We start from the raw sequence: 18,998 nt of genomic DNA on the forward strand, positions 1-18,998 counted from the left end.
TATAGTGGGCTTATCTGTGGTGACAGAGTTTCCTATCCTTAGTGCAGTGGGCAGTTGGGAGGAGGTGTTCTTATTCTCCATGGACTTTACAATGTCCCAGAACTTTTTAGAGTTTGAGTTGCAGGAAGCAAATTTCTGTTTGAAAAAGCTAGCCTTGGCGTTTCTAACTGCCTGCGTGTATTGGTTTCTAACTTCCCTGAAAAGTTGCATATCGCGGGGGCAGTTCGATGCTAATGCAGAACGCCAAAGGATATTTTTGTGTTGGTTAAGGGCAGTCAGGTCTGGGGAGAACCAAGGGCTATATCTGTTCCTGGTTCTACATTTCTTGAAAGGGGCATGCTTATTTAGTTTGAACTGGGTCTAATTGGAATTTAATGGGGATATATAGTATATGTACAGTATCTATTTAGTAGTAAAGTAGTAGCCCTTTCCTGCAGTCAAATGACCAAATCGTCCTCTAGTGGCGTCACGGGTGGAATGTTATTAATATTCTTCATAATTAATAAACACAAAAAAATTGTAAAAGCAGAAAATCTAGTGTTTCTATGTCAAACGGTTTTGTTGTATTTCAGTTTTCTGTGATGTATATAAAGTGTAATATTGAGATGCAAACTCAAAATGTAATATATTTCAACTCTATATCAGACATGGTACAAGTGTCTTCTTTTTTTAAAGACCATAGCCATGTGTGTGAGGTGTATATGTTCGTTTCAAAGTGGATTTTTTTTCGAGCAAGAAACACTGTGTGACCCTGATTTAGCCCACTGCAGTAAAATGTTAAAAGGGGGTGTATCACAGGAGGTTGGTGGCACCTTAATTGGGGAGGACAGACTCATGTTAATGCCTGGAGCGGAATTGGTGGAAGGATATCAAATACATCAAACACATGGTTTCTATGTGTTTTGATGCAATTCCATTGGCTCCGTTCCAGCCATTATTATGAGCCATCCTCCTCCACTGGGGTGTATGTCTTTTTTATCACAGGGACTTCTGCTACTTTACAATTGAAAATGGAACAGCAGAGTCAAAGGAATGAAACCCATATACAGTTGAAGTGGGAAGTTTACATACACCTTAGCCAAATACATTTAAACTCAGTTTATCACAATTCCTGAAATGTTATCCTAGTAAAGGATTATGTCATTTAGGATCACCACTTTATTTTAAGAATGTGAAATGTCAGAATAATAGTAGAGAGAATGATTTATTTCAGCTTTTATTTCTTTGATCACATTCGAGTGGGTCAGAAGTTTACATACACTCAATTAGTTTTTGGTAGCATTGCCTTTAAATTGTTTAACTTGGGTTAAACGTTTTGGGTAGACTTCCACAAGCTTCCCACAATAAGTTGGGTGAATTTTGTCCCATTGCTCCTGACAGAGCTGGTGTAACTGAGTCAGGTTTGTAGGCCTCCTTGATTGCACACGCTTTTTCAGTTCTGCCCACAGATTTTCTATAGGAATGAGGTCAGGGCTTTGTGATGGCCACTCCAATACCTTGACTTTGTTGTCCTAAAGCCATTTTGCCACAACTTTGGAAGTATGCTTGGGAACATTGTCCATTTGGAAGACTCATTTGCGACCAAGCTTCAACTTCCTGACTGATGTCTTGAGATGTTGCTTCAACATATCCACATAATTTTATTTCCTCATGATGCCATCTATTTTGTGAAGTGCACCAGTCCCTCCTGCAGCAAAGCACCCCCACAACATGATGCTGCCACCCCCGTGCTTCACGGTTGGGATGCACACACACACACACACACACACACACACACACACACACACACACACACACACACACACACACACACACACACACACACACACACACACACACACACACACACACACACACACACACACACACACACACACAGGAAGAATGCACACACACACACACAAATGCTTAGCACATCTCTCTCCACACAAGTGACGATTAGCTTAGCGCATCTCTCCCCACACAACCAACTGCCACTTCTATCCCACCGCTATTAACGTGCATCCTACACACGCTCAGTTAATGTCACAGAGAACTCTAAATACAATCTCTACGTCGATTGATAGCCTAGAGGGTCAACTCCTCACAATCAATTCACAGCACATTTAGCTGACTGTCTCATATCCCATCCTGCCGCGCGGCTTGGCTTAGTGTAGCCTCCTGAATGTTAATTGCTGTTGTCGTCTGTGACAAGCATTAGGCCAACATAGTGGCAAGGTACAGACTGTCAGTGAAGATACACACACATTTGTGAAGATTTAATAGAGTCAATATGCTATACGTGATTAGAAAGATGCCTTATAATTATACTTAGGTCTCATCCAGCCTCCCTTACAGAGTCATCAGCCTAGCTAGCCTACTCTGATTTAGACCTGTGTTTGTAATAGACCTGCGTTAGGTAGCTAGCCTACTCCGATTTAGCCCTGTGTTTGGAATAGACCTGGGTTAGATAGCTAGCCTACTCTGACTTAGCCCTGTGTTTGGAATAGACCTGGGTTAGGTAGCTAGTCTACTCTGATTTAGCCCTGTGTTTGGAATAGACCTGGGTTAGGTAGCTAGCCTACTCTGATTTAGCCCTGTGTTTGTAATAGACCTGCGTTAGGTAGCTAGCCTACTCTGATTTAGCCCTGTGTTTGGAATAGACCTGGGTTAGATAGCTAGCCTACTCCGATTTAGCCCTGTGTTTGTAATAGACCTGTGTTAGGTAGCTAGCCTACTCTGATTTAGCCCTGTGTTTGTAATAGACCTGCGTTAGGTAGCTAGCCTACTCTGATTTAGCCCTGTGTTTGTAATAGACCTGCATTAGGTAGCTAGCCTACTCCGATTTAGCCCTGTGTTTGGAATAGACCTGGGTTAGGTAGCTAGCCTACTCTGATGTAGCCCTGTGTTTGGAATAGACCTGGGTTAGGTAGCTAGCCTACTCTGATTTAGCCTTGTGTTTGGAATAGACCTGGGTTAGGTAGCTAGCGTACTCTGATTTAGCCCTGTGTTTGGAATAGACCTGGGTTAGGTAGCGAGCCTACTCTGATTTAGTCCTGTGTTTGGAATAGAGCTGGGTTAGGTAGCTAGCCTACTCTTATTTTATTTTCTGTATGCAGTTCTGTCTGTTACTGTAATAAATTATAATATAATTGAATGAGTGAGTCCATGCTTTTGAGGGAGTGGTAGGAGAGAATTGATTCAGCTATTTCTTTATTTATTGAAGGTATTGAGTTTGGTCTAGCTGCTTCGCAATGCGATGATTGATAGAGCAGCGAGAGCAATGTGGTCCGATGAACTTTTCATTATGAAGAAACTTGTGGTAGGAAATAACACTCTGATTATTACATTGACATTTTAGTCATTTATCAGATGCTGTTATCCAATGCGACTTACAATCCCACTATTTCTTCAAACATTTAGTACTCCGGTCCACAAAAATATGACTATTATAAGCTATCTATAACACACCAGCACAATGGTATAGATACTGTATAACTCCTGCTACCATTATAGCCATAACATCTCTTTAACAGAGAAAGAAGAGGTGATTCAAGAGGAGAGAATAGATAGAGAGATAAAGGAGGGGTGAGTAGAAAGCATCATTATGCAGTTAGCTGCATCAAAGGCAGGCCTGGAGGACCAATTGAACTGTGTGTGTGTGTGTGCGTGCGTGCATGCGTGCATGCGTGTGTGTCCGTTTGTCTGTCTGCTTGTTTTTGTATTTGAGTCTGCATGAGTCTGTGTCTGTCTGTCTGTGTATTTGTATCTGGATGTTTTGTGTTTTTACCTCTGTCAATGTGTCTATCTGTGTGTATATCTGTGTCAATATGTCTGCTTTTGTGTGTGCATGCCCTGCTACCGGCTTATGGGAGGAGAATTCTCCCTGCCTCGTGCACAGGGGAGCTGCCATCTGCTCGTGGTCCAATGGGAAGGGAGAGTTTGGCATGGTGTCCAATCCCTGACCTCGCCACATTTCCATTCACAAACATAGAAACAATGTGCCCTTCTAACCATTAGGGGGTGATATTATCCAATACAAACAGCACTATCTCCCTGCATTCATATGGAGTGGGATGGATTTGCCCCTAGACACTTCTCTAAGGTCTGTTTTTGCATTTGTGTGTTTTTACTACCTATTGGATAAGGTTAAGATATGGAATGGTTAAGCTGATCACAGATCTGTACTAAAGGGAAACTTCTACACAGAGGGAATCATAATATACAGTTTTAATATGGGGAATCCATTAAAATCAACGTGGTGTTTTAATACAATAACAGGTGTAAAAATGCATCATTATTGTTTTATCTGCTCTGTAGTGTGAAATCTTTGTACAGAATGGCCATCTGGTTGTTTTGCTGTTAGAGGTGATAAACACCAAGTGTAAAAGCCACCAAGAGTCTCTCAGATGTAAGCTGTCGGATATAAGCCTTGTTGGGAAATATTAATTTTCTTCAAGGATCCGGTTGGCATTGGAGCCTCCTTTAGTATCAGGTGGATCCCAAATGTTTTAGCTCAGAAACTCTTTAGGATTGGTCATTGCAAGGTCATTTTTAGAAAGTGAAGTGTGACTGGGCCATCAGGAGCAATAAAGCCCCACAGGAGACACAATACTACACAATACCCATCTCAATTTATGGACGGATATATATGTCAAAACCGATGTTATTGATTAGTCACTATCCAATTAGCTTTTCAACATGAATGAATATTGGCAGCCACATGTTTTCATACCAACTACCAACATCAATCATTTCCCAATTCGGAATGCTAAACTTACAAAGCAGTATACAAATAACATTTGATAGATACACCTGAATATTCTATGTACATTTGAGAGATTACATTACAGAGAGAGGTGCAAACGAGAGGTGTGGTGATACTGGTAAAAAACTAAAAGATCTAAAGCTAAATGCTGAAATAGAAGATGTGTTGTAAAATGAAAGAGGTTGAGAGAGAACGGGAGAGATGGACGAATGGATATGATGAGAGAAATGGAGAGATGGACGAAGGGATATGATGAGAGAGAATGGGAGAGAAGGACGAAGGGATATGATGAGAGAGAAAGGGAGAGATGGACGAAGGGATATGATGAGAGAGAACGGGAGAGATGGACGAAGGGATAAGATGAGAGAGAACGGGAGAGAAGGACGAAGGGATATGATGAGAGAGAAAGGGAGAGATGGATGAAGGGATATGATGAGAGAGAAAGGGAGAGATGGATGAAGGGATATGATGAGTGAGAAAGGGAGAGAAGGAGGAGAAATAGAGAGCTGGAGGGCAAGAGAAAAATCCATGACAAGAAAAAGACAGAAGGTGAACGAAGATACAATATGTAGACTGTGTCCCCCTGAGATTGTTTATTTAACTAAATGTGTGTGTGTGTGTGTGTGTGTGTGTGTGTGTGTGTGTGTGTGTGTGTGTGTGTGTGTGTGTCTGTGGGCAGTCGTGTGTGTGAGGCAGCAGTAGCTTGTGCTAACTGTGTCCTAATTACACTACGCTGTATACGCTGTATAAGTCAGTACTGGGCTCTGGACTATTTTCACAGCTATTAATGTACCACTCCTCTGTTCTGAGGGATGGCCAATTCATTTCAGCCAATCTCTGAAGACCATAAGGCACACACACACACACACACACACACACACACACACACACACACACACACACACACACACACACACACACACACACTGAAAAACAGAAGCATTGCTTCACCAGCAATGGTGGGGACGAATGGAGAACTTCTGTGCCCTCGAAAAATTGTTAATTTAACCTGTCTGGCTAGGGGGCAGTATTTTCCCGGCCGGATGAAAAAACGTACCCAATTTAAACAGGTTACTACTCTGGCTCAGAAACTAGAATATGCATATTATTAGTAGATGTGGATAGAAAACACTCTGAAGTTTCTAAAACTGTTTGAATGATGTCTGTGAGTATAACAGAACTCAAATGGCAGGCAAAAACCTGAGAAAAAATCCAACCAGGAAGTGGATTGTAGTTTTTCAAGACTGGATCTATTCAGTATACAGTGACTCCATTAGCCTTCCCTGTAGCTCAGTTGGTAGAGCATGGTGTTTGCAACGCCAGGGTTGTGGGTTCGATTCCCACGGGGGGCCAGCACAGAAAAAAAAAAAAAAATAATAATTATGAAATTGTATGAAATGTATGCATTCACTACTGTAAGTTGCTCTGGATAAGAGCGTCTGCTAAATGACTAAAATGTAAAAAAAAAAATGTAAATGTACTTAGGGTTCAATTTGCACTTCCTAAGGCTTCCACTAAATGTCAACAGTCTTTAGAACGTGTTTCAGGCTTTTGCAGTCAACAGAAAGCGAACAAGACCTCCTGGAGTCTGATGACCGAGAGAATGACAGGCCACAATTACGCGCATTCACGTGAGGAGGTAGCTGTGTTCCATAACGTTTTTCAAGACATTGGAATCGTCCGGTTGGAATATTTTACGTTAAAAAGGCCCTAAAGATTGATGTTTTACAACGTTTGACATGTTTCAACGAACATAAATATAACTTTTTGTCATGAAATTTTCGGCGCGCTTCCTACATTTGGAGTAGCTTACTGAACGCGCAAACAACAAGGAGTTATTTGGACATAAATTATGGACTTTATCGAACAAAACAACATTTATTGTGGACCTGGGATTCCTGGAAGTGCCTTCTGATGAAGATCATCAAAGGTAAGTGAATATTTCTAATGCTATTTATGATTTTAGATGACTCCAAAATGTCGGGTATCTGTATTGCCTGGTGTATTTTTCTGAGCGCAGTACTCAGATTATTGCAAAGTGTGCTATCCCCGTGAAGCTTTTTTGAAATCTGTCACAGCAGTTGCATAAAGGAGATGTTCATCTATAATTCTTTGAATAACAGTTTAATATTTTATCAACGTTTATGATGAGTATTTTTGTAAATTGATGTGCACATTCACCGGAAGTATTGGAGGCAAAATATTTTCTGAACGTCACGCGCCAATGTAAAATGTTGTTTTTGGATATAAATATGAACTTTATCGAACAAAACATACATCTATTGTGTAACATAATGTCCTAGGAGTGTCATCTGATGAAGATTGTCAAAGGTTAGTGCTTCATTTCGCTGTGTTTTGGGTTTTATTGACACATGTCCTTGCTTGGAAAATGTCTGTGTGATTATTTTTGTCTATGTACTCTCCTAACATAATCTAATGTTTTGTTTTTGCTGTAAAGCCTTTTTGAAATCGGACAATGTGGTTACATCAAGGAGATGTGTATCTTTAAAATTGTGTAAAATAGTCGTATGTTTGAGAAAGTTGAATTATGACATTTTGTTGTTTTTGAATTTGCCGCCCTGATATTTCACTGGCTGTGTCCCGCAGGTGGAATGGATTTAATTTGGGTCTGTTAACGGAAGGTAGAGCCATTTACAGCAATGGAACTAATGATCATTTTAAATTTGTATAATATAAATAAATTGGTGCTGGGCAGTTATTTGCCTCATGCTACGGCATATACACTGACTGTACAAAACAATAGGAACACCTTCCTTGGACTCTGACTCAACGGATGCTGGCCCATGTTGACTCCAATGCTTCTCACGGTTGTGTCATGTTGGCTTGATGTCCTTTGGGTGGTGGACCATTCTTGAAACACACAGCAGCATTGCAGTTCTTGACACAAACCAGTGAGCCTGGCACCTACTACCCCATTCAAAGGCATTTAAATATTTTTGGTTGGCCATTCACCCTCTGAACGGCACACATTCACAGTCCATGTCTCAGTTGTCTCAAGGCTTAATAATTCTTTAACCTGTCTCCTCCCTTTCATCTACACTGATTGAAGTGGATTTAACAAGTGACATCAATACGGGATCATAGCTTTCACCTGGATTCACCTAGTCCGTCTATGTCATGGAAAAAGCAGGTGTTCCTAATGTTTTGTACACTTAGTGTATTGCATATATGGCATAAGATAGGTATAAAAAAAGTGTATTTACCTAATACTGTCTTTTGCTCCTAAACTGTGACGGCAGTTTGGACCAACGTTACGAGGTTGTCCCAGTCTTGTGCTATTTTACTTTCAGCCTCTCGTGTGTGTGTGTAGCACAATGGGTGTTTATTTAGCTAGGGAGGATAAAACGGACATGGGCAGCTATCCCAAAGTGCCGCGCATAGAGCAGAGCTGAGGCTCATAGAGACGCGCCACACACACACACCACACACACACACACCACACACACACACACACACACACACACACACACACACACACACACACACACACACACACACACACCACACACACACACACCACACACACACACACACACACCCACAGCAGAAGAACCCCAGCAGATAAAGCAGCATAACTGTGCTGTAACCCCATCTGTGCATACTATTCTATTAAGACCAAAGTGGAATATATTCCAAACCAGTACAATGAAAAGCCTATTACCCTATTTACACATGGTTCAAAAATCGACATGATCAACCCAAAGCACTCACACTACAGCAGTTAATCTCTCCATCAACAGGATACACACATAATCTCATGCCAACTGCAGTATAAACAAATATATTTTTTTTAATGAACAAACAACATATCTAGGCTATTAAATCCTTAAAATCTACACAATAAGCCCAAACTAGCTGTGATTCATTTCAAAATGCTTAGCAAGTCCACAGCATTCAGGGGTCATGGCGGCCATTCTGATCTAGTCACATGACCTTGACCTTACACAGGAAGGGAAGGGGAAGAGCACTTCCTCTTTTGACAGATGGTATCGGAGGTCATGTTCAGCATTTCCTGTTTGGGAGTGTGAGTAGGGTGGCACTGTGACAGTAGTGTGACAGGGTCAGGGGCCCCTCCCTCTCAGAGAACTGTGTCAGTCAGTTTTCCAATCCCCTCATGATGTCACCATAATACACTAATGGCCGTCTGTCAACCTATCAACACATCAGCTGGGATGAGCCACCCGTCACCACGGCAATGACTGCAATTGGCGCCAAGCAAAAGTTTGGACACACCTACTTATTCAAAGGTTTTTCTTTGTTTGTACTATTTTCTACATTGTAGAATAATAGTGAAGACATCAAAACTATGAAATAGTAGTGACCAAAAAAGTGTTAAACAAATCAAAACATATTTTATATTTGAGATTCTTCAAAGTAACCATCCATTTCCTTGATGACAGATTTGCACACTCTTCCTCAGCATATATTACTGTATATATACTGCTCTAAAAAATAAAGGGAACACTTAAACAACACATCCTAGATCTGAATGAAAGAAATAATCTTATTAAATACTTTTTTCTTTACATAGTTGAATGTGCTGACAACAAAATCACACAAAAATTATCCATGGAAATTCAATTTATCAACCCATGGAGGTCTGGATTTGGAGTCACACTCAAAATGAAAGTGGAAAACCACACTACAGGCTGATCCAACTTTGATGTAATGTCCTTAAAACAAGTCAAAATGAGGCTCAGTAGTGTGTGTGGCCTCCACGTGCCTGTATGACCTCCCTACAACGCCTGGGCATGCTCCTGATGAGGTGGCGGATGGTCTCCTGAGGGATCTCCTCCCAGACCTGGACTAAAGCATCCGCCAACTCCTGGACAGTCTGTGGTGCAACGTGGCGTTGGTGGATGGAGCGAGACATGATGTTCCAGATGTGCTTAATTGGATTCAGGTCTGGGGAACGGGCGGGCCAGTCCATAGCATCAATGCCTTCCTCTTGCAGAACTGCTGACACACTCCAGCTACATGAGGTCTAGCATTGTCTTGCATTAGGAGGAACCCAGGGCCAACTGCACCAGCATATGGTCTCACAAGGGGTCTGAGGATCTCATCTCGGTACCTAATGGCAGTCAGGCTACCTCTGGCGAGCACATGGCTGTGCGGCCCCCCAAAGAAATGCCACCCCACACCATGACTGACCCACCGCCAAACCGGTCATGCTGGAGGATGTTGCCGGCAGCAGAACGTTCTCCACGACGTCTCCAGACTCTGTCACGTCTGTCACGTGCTCAGTGTGAACCTGCTTTCATCTGTGAAGAGCACAGGGTGCCAGTGGCGAATTTGCCAATCTTGGTGTTCTCTGGTGTTCTCTGCCAAACGTCCTGCATGGTGTTGGGCTGTAAGCACAACCCCCACCTGTGGACGTCGGGCCGTCATACCACCCTCATGGAGTCTGTTTCTGACCGTTTGAGCAGACACATGCACATTTGTGGCCTGCTGGAGATCATTTTGCAGGGCTCTGGCAGTGCTTCTCCTGCTCCTCCTTGCACAAAGGCGGAGGTAGCGGTCCTGCTGCTGGGTTGTTGCCCTCCTACGGCCTCCTCCACGTCCCCTGATGTACTGGCCTGTCTCCTGGTAGCGCCTCCATGCTCTGGACACTACGCTGACAGACACAGCAAACCTTCTTGCAACAGCTAGCATTGATGTGCCATCCTGGATGAGCTGCACTACCTGAGCCACTTGTGTGGGTTGTAGACTCCGTCTCATGCTACCACTAGAGTGAAAGCACCGCCAGAATTCAAAAGTGACCAAAACATCAGCCAGGAAGCATAGGAACTGAGAAGTGGTCTGTGGTCACCACCTGCCGAACCACTCCTTTATTGGGGGTGTGTTGCTAATTGCCTATAATTTCCACCTGTTGTCTATTCCATTTGCACAACAGCATGTAAAATGTATTGTCAATCAGTGTTGCTGAAGTGTGATTGACTTGGAGTTACATTGTGTTGTTTAAGTGTTCCCTTTATTTTTTTGAGCAGTGTATATATATATATATACAGTGACAGTAAAACATTTGGTACAGTAGACCAGTTGAGGTACAGTAGGCCAGTTGAGGTACAGAATGCCAGTTGAGGTAGTGTAGGCCTGTTCAAGTACTGTAGGCCGGTTGAGGTACAGAAGGCCAGTTGAAGTACGGAAAGCCAGTTTGGGTACAGTAGACCAGTTGAAGTACAGTAACCCAGTAGGCCAGTTGAGGTACAGATAGCCAGTTGAGGTACAGTAGGTGAGTTGAGGTACTATAGGCCAGTTGAGGTACAGTAGGCCTGTTGAGGTACTGTCGGCCAGTTGAGGTACTGTCGGCCAGTTGAGGTACAGTAACCCAGTAGGCCAGTTGAGATACTGTATGCCAGTTGAGGTACAGTTGGCCAGTTGAGGTACTGTATGCCAGTTGAGGTACAGTAGACCAGTTGAGGTACTGTAGGCCAGTTGAGGTACAGTAGGCCAGTTGAGGTACAGAAGGCCAGTTGAGGTACTGTAGGCCAGTTGAGGTACAGTAGGCCAGTTGAGGTACTGTCAGCCAGTTGAGGTACAGTAGGACCCTTGAGGTACTGTAGGCCAGTTGAGGTACAGTAGGCCAGTAAGGTACAGTAGGCTAGTTGAGGTACAGTAGGCTAGTTGAGGTACAGAAGGCCAGTTGAGGTACAGTAGGCCAGTTCAGGTACTGTAGACCAGTTGAGGTACAGAAGGTCATTTAAGGTACAGAATGCCAGTTTGGGTACAGTAGGCCAGTAAGGTACAGTAGACCAGTTGAAGTACAGTAACCCAGTAGGCCAGTTGAGGTACAGTAGGCGAGTTGAGGTACAGTAGGCCAGTTGAGGTACAGTAGGCCTGTTGAGGTACTGTCGGTCAGATGAGGTACTGTCGCCCAGTTGAGGTACAGTAACCCAGTAGGCCAGTTGAGATACTGTATGCCAGTTGAGGTACAGTTGGCCAGTTGAGGTACAGAAGACCAGTTAAGGTACAGTAGGCCAGTTGAGGTACAGTAGGCCAGTTGAGGTACAGTAGGCAAGTTGAGGTACAGTAGGCCAGTTGAGGTACTGTATGCCAGTTGAGGTACTGTAGGCCAGTTGAGGTACAGTAGACCAGTTGAGGTACTGTAGGCCAGTTGATGTACAGTAGGCCAGTTGAAGTACTGTAGGCCAGTTGAGGTAGAGTAGACCAGTTGAGATAAAGTAGACCAGTTGAGATAAAGTAGGCCAGTTCAGGTACTGTAGACCAGTTGAGGTACAGAAGGTCATTTAAGGTACAGTAGGCCAGTTAAGGTACAGTAGGCCAGTTGAGGTACAGTAGGCCAGTAAGGTACAGTAGGCAAGTTGAGGTACAGTAGGCCAGTTGAGGTACAGTAGGCAAGTTGAGGTACAGTAGTCCAGTTGAGGTACAGTAGGCCAGTTGAGATACTGTAGGCCAGTTGAGGTACTGTAGGCCAGTTGAGGTACTGTAGAACATATGTGTTGTTTGTTTGTTGTTTTTGAGTCCAAGAGGGATAGGGGGAGAAAGAGATAGAAGAGAAGGAGGTAGGGAAGAGAAGTTCTGCTCTCTGACTCAAGGAAATTGCCAATCAGTCTGCTCCCCCGGCTGCGACAGTGGAGGCAGACAAATGCATCAATCACATCCCTCCCTCTCTTTCTACTCCACCTTCCTCTCTCCTCCGTTCCTCTCCTCTGTCCTCATTCACGGAGGGAGGACAGGTTGGGATGTTTTTATACCAAGGACCTATTCAAAAACAATGGAAATGCATCCGTCCATCCATCCACTCACCGACCCATCCTTGCTCGCTCAATGGAAGTAATCAATGGCTCAGTAACAACTGGAAGATGCATTTGAACGCTTTGGAAAAGGGCCTTAAGTTGGGGGTTACATAAGATGGACACAGCCAAGATGAAGACAGACAGAGAGAGAGAGAGAGAAAGACTGTATAGATTGTGGCAGACAGACAGACATCAACAGAGAGACTGTATAGATTGTGCGACGGACGGACGGACGGACGGACGGACATCAACAGAGAGACAGACAGACATCAACAGAGAGACTGTATAGATTGTGACAGACGGACGGACGGACGGATGGACAGACGGACGGACAGACATCAACAGAGAGACAGACAGACATCAACAGAGAGACTGTATAGATGTGCGCGCGCGCGCGCGCGCGCGCGCGCGCGCGCGCGCGCGCGCGCGTGCGCGCGCGCGCGCGCGCGCGCGCGACAGACAGACAGACAGACAGACAGACAGACAGACAGACAGACAGACAGACAGACAGACAGACAGACAGACAGACAGACAGACTGACTGTGTATAGTACGTACAGTCTGGTCTGAGAGAGATGGTCTGAGAGAGACTAGCAACATGGTCTGAGAGAGACTAGCAACATGGTCTGAGAGAGACTAGCAACATGGTCTGAGAGAGACTAGCTACATGGTCTGAGAGAGACTAGCAACATGGTCTGAGAGAGACTAGCAACATGGTCTGAGAGAGACTAGCAACATGGTCTGAGAGAGACTAGCAACATATATTTGATTATACTTTTCTCCACTTTCAGATCATGTTGTCACGGCCCCTCTGCAATGCAGGGGCGGTTCCTCCTGCAGGCAGAGGAGGGTCGTTAGTGATTGGAGCTGGTGTGATTGGAGACAGGGTATAAAACTGCTTCACTAACCACTCTCTCTCTCTCTCTCTCTCCCTGCTCCTCCAGGTATGATCCTGTTTTGTTTGTTCCTTTGTAGGTTTACTTAGGTTCCACTCAGTCATGTTCACACACACAGATTCACGCACTTTACATTCACCTCATTCCTTTTTCTTTGTTTAAAGTTAATCGTTTTTTGCTTTACAATAAAGAAACTTTTGACTGGCCTATACCTGTTGTTCATGTCCCCTCATTTTTGCCACAGGCTATGAGCCGGCCTGTGACAATGTCACTTTCATAAAAGCTTCTGGAGTGCTGATTTAAGATCAACTTTGCCTGTCAGATCATAATGAATAAGATAACATGGATAGACAGGATCTGATCCTAGATCAGCGTTTTATGAATAGAGACACATCTTTTGATCTGAGGCTATAATGAAAAGTTCTGATGACATGGACTGCAATTCTATGGGAACTTCAGAATACCCAGGTACCCAACCTGCAGATGGAAGCTTGATTTTCCTCAACACTGGAATCACAATGTCTCCTTCCAAGGGTCAGGGAGACAGGCCTAAAAGGTTACGACTGAAAGCAGTGCCACTCCTTGAAAGCAGCCCTGATCATCCATTTTGAATGCTGCCTTTTCTCTCCTGGTACGGAAGATGGCCAAATGAAAAGACAGCACCAAAGCCGCCAATCTACATAAACTGATGAGACTGGGCTGCATTTGAACTCTATTGATCTGCATTTGGGAATGTGTTCCTATGATCTTCAATCATGGCATTCATTCACTCACTCACTCACTCACTCACTCACTCACTCACTCACTCACTCACTCACTCACTCACTCACTCATTCATCCATTCACCATTCATTCATTCATTCATTTATTCATTCAGTAATTTATTCAACCCGGGTACTTACATTGATAGCTCATTCTTGGGGAGCCAAGGTCTTGATAGGAAGGAGTTTCCTGTCAAAGAAAAATTGAACAATTATGAGCTTAGTAATGTAAAGGGAATAACTAATGTAGTTTAGGTAAACTCAAAACACTCTGTTGCTGTGGAAAATCCCTGAGTAACACACACACACACACACAAAACTGACTTCTAAGCCAGCGTTAAATCATAATTATCTCATCCTAGACAAGTCTTTAGGGGAACCTTCTGGTTAGGACCAAGCCATCAAGCCAAAGCAACAGCATGCCATGCGTTTCCACCTTGTCTGTACTGTACTATTCTGTACTGCATAATTCTGTACTGTACTATACTATTCTGTACTGTACTATTCTAAACTGTACTATTCTGTACTGCAGTGTACAGTGCTATTATGTAGTGACCTATTCTGTAGAGGACTATAATATAGTGTACTATACTATTCTGTACTGAACTATTCTGAACACTACTATTCTGCACTGTACTATTCTGTACTATTCTGTACTGTACTATTCTGTACTGTACTATTCTGCACTGTACTATTCTGTACTGTAGTGAACTATTCTGTACTGTACTATTCTGTATTGTACTATTCTGTACTGTAGTGAACTATTCTGTACTGTAATATTCTGTATTGTACTATTCTGTACTGTAGTGAACTATTCTGTACTCTACTATTCTGTATTGTACTATTCTGTACTGTAGTGAACTATTCTGTACTGTACTATTCTGCACTGTAGTGAACTATTCTGTACTGTACTATTCTGTATTGTACTGTACTATTCGGTACTGTAATGTACTGTACTATTCTGCACTGTACTATTATGAACTGCATTATACTATTCTGTACTGTACTATTCTGTAAGTCAGTGTACTGTACTAATCTATACTGTACTATTCTGTACTGTACTATACTGTACTGTACTGTACCCAAGTATCTCTTCTTGCACATCATCATCTGCACATCTATCACTCCAGTGTTAATGCTAAATTGTAATTACTTCGCCTCTATGGCCTATCTATTTATCTTGGCCAGGTCGCAGTTGTTAATGAGAACTTGTTCTCAACTGGCCTACCTGGTTAAATAAAGGTGAAATATATTTAAAAAAACTGTACTATTCTGTAATGTAGTAGACTGTACTATTCTGTACTCTAATATTCTGTACTGTACTGTACTATTCGGTACTAATCTGTACTGTACTATTCTGTACTGTATTATTCTGCACTATACTATATTGTACTGTACTATTCTGTACTGTACTATACTGTACTTTACTGTAATATTCTGTACTACACTGTACTATACTCTACTGTACTATTCTGTACTATACTATACTGTACTAGTCTGTACTGTAGTATTCTATAATGTACTGTACTGTTCTATTGTGTACTGTACTATTCTGTTCTGTCCTAGTCTGTACTTCACTATTCTGTACTGTAGTGTACTGTACTATTCTGTACTGTACTATTCTGTACTGTAGTGTACTGTACTATTCTGTACTGTACTATTCTGTACGGTAGTGTACTGTACTAATCTGTACTGTACTATTCTGTACTGTACTATTATGTACTGCACTATTCTGTACTGTTCTGCACTGTACTATACTGCACTGTACTATACTGTACTGTACTATGCTATTCTGCACTATATTGTACTGTACTATTCTGTACTGTACTATACTGTACTTTACTGTAATATTCTGTACTATACTGTAATGTACTATACATTACTGTAATATTCTGTACTATACTATACTGTACTGGTCTGTACTGTACTATTCTATTCTGTACTGTACTAGTCGGTACTGTAATATTTTATTCTATTCTGTACTGTACTATTCTGTACTGTCTATTCTATTCTGTACTGTACTAGTCTGTACTGTACTATTCTTTTCCGTACTGTACTAATCTGTACTGTACTATTCTATTGTGTACTGTAGTAGTCTGTACTGTACTATTCTATTCTGCACTGTACTATTATGAACTGCATTATACTATTCTGTACTGTACTATTCTGTAAGTCTGTACTGTACTAATCTATACTGTACTATTCTGTACTGTACTATACTGTACTGTACTGTACCCAAGTATCTCTTCTTGCACATCATCATCTGCACATCTATCACTCCAGTGTTAATGCTAAATTGTAATTACTTCGCCTCTATGGCCTATCTATTTATCTTGGCCAGGTCGCAGTTGTTAATGAGAACTTGTTCTCAACTGGCCTACCTGGTTAAATAAAGGTGAAATATATTTTTAAAAACTGTACTATTCTGTAATGTAGTGGAATGTACTATTCTGTACTCTAATATTCTGTACTGTACTGTACTATTCGGTACTAATCTGTACTGTACTATTCTGTACTGTATTATTCTGCACTATACTATATTGTACTGTACTATTCTGTACTGTACTATACTGTACTTTACTGTAATATTCTGTACTACACTGTACTATACTCTACTGTACTATTCTGTACTATACTATACTGTACTAGTCTGTACTGTAGTATTCTATAATGTACTGTACTGTTCTATTGTGTACTGTACTATTCTGTTCTGTCCTAGTCTGTACTTCACTATTCTGTACTGTAGTGTACTGTACTATTCTGTACTGTACTATTCTGTACTGTAGTGTACTGTACTATTCTGTTCTGTACTATTCTGTACGGTAGTGTACTGTACTAATCTGTACTGTACTATTCTGTACTGTACTATTATGTACTGCACTATTCTGTACTGTTCTGCACTGTACTATACTGCACTGTACTATACTGTACTGTACTATGCTATTCTGCACTATATTGTACTGTACTATTCTGTACTGTACTATACTGTACTTTACTGTAATATTCTGTACTATACTGTAATGTACTATACATTACTGTAATATTCTGTACTATACTATACTGTACTGGTCTGTACTGTACTATTCTATTCTGTACTGTACTAGTCGGTACTGTAATATTTTATTCTATTCTGTACTGTACTATTCTGTACTGTCTATTCTATTCTGTACTGTACTAGTCTGTACTGTACTATTCTTTTCCGTACTGTACTAATCTGTACTGTACTATTCTATTGTGTACTGTAGTAGTCTGTACTGTACTATTCTATTCTGTACTGTACTAGTTGGTACTGTACTCAACCGTACTGTACTTCCCTGGCCTACGTTCATCTTTCTCTCTCTTTGCACCTGACAGTATAGAGAATGGCTTCACAACATCTCATCTTCATCTGTATTAAAAAGCTGTTGTGTAACAACTTCAACGTTTGTTAGGGGTTGTCAGATTGTTCTGTTACGGTTTTTGCTGGCTCAGATTCCTTTCAATAGCAGGGTGCTTTCACAACGGGGCTTGACCGGGGCTTGGGGTGAACTGTGTGTTCTTATTCATTATGCAAGATTGTGTGTGTGTGTGTGTGTGTGTGTGTGTGTGTGTGTGTGTAGCCATGCATAGAGGATATACTACAGGAGGATACTACAGGGCACTACAGCCTTAGTGTGTATGAACTTCTGTGTGTGTGTGTGAGACCCTGATCACCATACACTGCTTACTGACCCTGAAATAACAAGTGTGAGTGTTCATGTCAAACTGTCTTGCCCGTCCTCTGTATAGAGAGAATATTTTTCTTCCTGGGCCAAGGGGTTATCTCTGTTTGTAATGTTGTAGTGTAATGTTCTGTAGCTAGGCTTGGGTTTGCCTACTCTATGGGAGTCCTGGCTTTGGTCTGCCATGCTGGGGCTGGGTTATTATGGGCCTTTAGGCTGTGGTTGGAGCCAGCTGACTGGGTCTGGGTTATTATGGGCCTTTAGGCTGGGGATGGGTTATTATGGGCTTATAGGCTGTGGTTGGAGCCAGCTGACTGGGGCTGGGTAATTATGGGCCTTTAGGCTGGGGATGGGTTATTATGGGCTTATAGGCTGTGGTTGGAGCCAGCTGACTGGGGCTGGGTAATTATGGGCCTTTAGGCTGGGGATGGGTTATTATGGGCTTATAGGCTGTGGTTGGAGCCAGCTGACTGGGGCTGGGTAATTATGGGCCTTTAGGCTGGGGATGGGTTATTATGGGCCTTTAGGCTGTGGTTGGAGCCAGCTGACTGGGGCTGGGTTATTATGGGCCTTTAGGCTGGGGATGGGTTATTATGGGCTTATAGGCTGTGGTTGGAGCCAGCTGACTGGGGCTGGGTTATTATGGGCCTTTAGGCTGGGGATGGGTTATTATGGGCCTTTAGGCTGTGGTTGGAGCCAGCTGACTGGGGCTGTGTTATTATGGGCTTTTAGGTTGGGGCTGGGTTATTATGGGCCTTTCAACTTACTCTTGGAAATTGTAATAGTAGAAGGCAGAAGGTGCAATTTCAAAATTGGGTAGTAAATCATCAGTTGTCCTCTTGTCAGGCCAGTCATTGCATACCTTAGAGAGCTATTTATAACCTGTCAGAAATGTCCCAAAATGCCCAGATCAAAACAATGTTTTTTAGCTAGGTTTTTTTAGGGCATAGATTTTGTAGTAATGTTCGAGTCACTCAACTATCACATTAGACCTGGCAAATTGTTTAGAATTGGAAGAAAACTTGCTTTACAACTGCTAAATTTCCTCTGAACCCCATGACAAAATGTGTGGAATTGCAGGAAATTAGTTTAAACATGCAGCATTTTCTCTCCGAC

The 18,998-nt window shown here is 42.4% G+C and overlaps 1 protein-coding gene across 1 annotated transcript in view; it reads right to left on the reverse strand.

Annotated features, from left to right (window-relative positions):
- Positions 1–18,998, reverse strand: part of LOC106583601 (disks large-associated protein 4) — a 216,127-nt gene that overhangs the window by 79,626 nt on the left and 117,503 nt on the right. The window contains exon 3 of the mRNA XM_045705451.2: positions 14,323–14,371. The gene's annotated coding sequence lies outside the window, so the exon portion shown is untranslated. The remainder of the gene's footprint in view (positions 1–14,322; positions 14,372–18,998) is intronic.

The sequence above is a fragment of the Salmo salar genome, chromosome 22 (genome assembly GCF_965601325.2).
Source record: "Salmo salar chromosome 22, fSalSal1, whole genome shotgun sequence".
NCBI lineage: Eukaryota > Metazoa > Chordata > Actinopteri > Salmoniformes > Salmonidae > Salmo > Salmo salar.